Here is a 2,748-nt window from a genome sequence, read left to right as displayed (position 1 = left end):
AATTTGTTATTCAATGAGCCTCCAAAGAAAACGAACCGAGAGAGAGTTTTTTTTACCTCATCCATACCCCTGCATGTCATAATAATTGTTGTTTTTGGTTTCCAACAAACAAAGCTTGGATAGGGAGGATATGTGGAAATGAAAGGAAGTGATGTTGTAGCCACGATGGTCCAGGAATTACGCAAGAGGCAAGGAATGTTGTGGGTGATATCTTTTATAGGACCAAGTGCATGGTTGGGATAGACTTAGTCAAACTTTTGAATGTGAAGTATTCTTCATTGGGTCAACAAGTCAGAGCTTCCCATTCAAAACCTTAAGCCTACTCCAACCATGGATTTGCTCCAATAAAGGATATCACCCATAAAAACCCTTGCCCCTTATATAAAAGAAAGGAAACCAGTCAAATCAAATATGGATGCCTCCAAAACATGCCCAGAAAAAAATCTTAGGTGAGAACAAGCAGTGTGAGAAGGGACAAAAAAAAATTTAGCCTGCTCTTACTTTTGCTTTACCTCAAACATTTTATTTTGCTGAAGTCACACTGCAAAGGACTTTGCTCACCACAGACAGGAATAACACACATCACCAGTTGTTGCAGTCGCTTAGATCAGTGGTCTCCAAAATGGAGTGCAGGAAGAAAATATTAGAACTTCTATTTATGTTTATATAAATATACATATATTGGGGGTGCGTGCTCAAAAATATTTTTACTGATAGGGGTGCACGAATATAAAGACACATATATTGGGGGGGTGCTCAAAAATTTTTTACTGATAGGGGTGTGCGATCAAAAAAGTTTGGAGACCACTGGCTTAGATCACCGGTATTCTGACTTCCAGATCATTTACTCATTGTTCTGGAGGCTTTTTTTTTCCTGTTGGAAAGTTCAGTGACTTAATTGATGATCTCATTATCACAAGGTTTTAACATTCCCTCAGTGACTTAGACTTTATCTGCTACTTTTCTAGGATTTTTTAAATTGCCTTTCACTTGTTTGTTATATGTTACAAATATCTATTTTGGGATATTCAGTTTCTTTGTCAAAGTCAAGAGTTTCTTGTATATCAGTCTCGTTACTTCCTCTGAAAAGTACTGGGCCCATCACTCCATTCTGTTCTGTTGGTTAGATCTTTCTTTGTTTATTCTTAATAGGCTGTGGCCCAACAGGAACTTGCCAGTTAAACTTTATCGAGTTCAAAAAATGTTTTAGTATCACATCTTTCATAGATAGATTCATAGATTGTAAGGCTGGAAGGGACCTCACAAGATCATCAGGTCCAGCCCCCTGCACTAGGCAGGAAAGACAACTAGGGTCAAGTAACCCCAGCAAGGTGAGCACCCAGTCTCCTCTTGAAGATTTCCAGGATAGGTGATTGCACCGCCTCTGGAGGAAGCTTGTTCCATAGTCTGGATACCCTGGCTGGAAAGAAGTTTTTCCTAGTGTCGTGCCTGAATTGATCTTCCAGCAGCTTGTGGCCATCACTCCTGGTTTTCCTCAAGGCTGCCCTGGTGAACAATTGTTCACTGAGCCTTTGATGTACTCCCCTGAGGCAGCAGTAAGCTGCTACCAAGTCCCCTCTCAGCTTTCTCTTTTTCAGGCTGAAGAGCCCCAGGTCCCTCAGCCTTTCCTTGTATGGCTTGCCATGCAAGTCTCTGATCATAAGGGTGGCTCTTCTCTGGACTCTCTTAACCTTGTCCACATCCTTGTTAAAGTAAAGCTGCTGCTTCTTTCAGGTGAGGGTCGGGCTTGAAGATCTACAAGGTCCCTTCCGACCCTACTTCTATGATTCTATGATTTCTCTTGCTCCTTCACATATGGCTTTATCTTTTGTTTTATACAGATTCTTTTTCCTGGAAGAGCTTTTGGAGGAGCTGATGTTTGTCATTTACTTCATTCTGGGAAAAAGTGTGGATGGATTCCAGGCAGACACTGCATGGGTTAACAGCAAGACACCAAGAGACTTAGATTTACTCACAGCTCAAACCCCAGTCACAGACAAAAAGTATTGCAAAAACGATGGGATTAATATGAAGAAAACAAATCTAACAAGAACTGCATTTAGCAACTTCCCTCTCGAGCACCATATTATGAAGCAAATATGTATGAGTGGGAAATCAATTTTCATAGTTTGCAAGCCAATGGTGATTTCCAGGAAATTACATCAGGAATTGTCAGGGAGACAATTGCATTTACCATCTTAAATGACACTTAGTCAACAGAAACCTACATCATAAAGATTAAGCTAGTGCTTTTCCACTTAAATGTTATTTCCTTCTTAACATATGGAAATGAAAGCTAAATATCCACTTGAGTTACAGACAGGTTGATGCCCATGTGCTTCAAAAAAAATGATACAGAAAAACACCAGGTACTGAATGGAATGAATTTGTAACAAACACCCGGGTTCCTTAAATAAGTGGCCCTCAGCCTTGTTAGATTTGAGGCACCCCTTGGAAAAGGCCAGCTCTTCCCTTTCACTCCCTTTTTCATGAAAGCAAAATCCTAGAGGAATTCCTCTGTTGCAGAGAACTCAGAAAGCCCCCAGCAGGGTAAAGTGGTTTTGGCCCTCTAGATTCCTCTTTGAAATCTCAGGTGAAGTGTTTCATTGTTAGTAGTCAGAAGGGACCTGAGCAGATCATCAAGTCCAACCCCTGCCATGGCAGGAAAAAGTACTGGGGTCAAACAACCCCAGCAAGGTGTTCATCCAGCCTCCTCTTAAAGACCCCCAGGGTAGGAGCCAGCACCAC

This window comes from Crocodylus porosus, unplaced genomic scaffold (genome assembly GCF_001723895.1).
Source record: "Crocodylus porosus isolate Cpor-Errol unplaced genomic scaffold, CroPor_comp1, whole genome shotgun sequence".
Taxonomy (NCBI): Eukaryota; Metazoa; Chordata; order Crocodylia; family Crocodylidae; genus Crocodylus; species Crocodylus porosus.
This window is presented reverse-complemented; position numbering follows the sequence as displayed.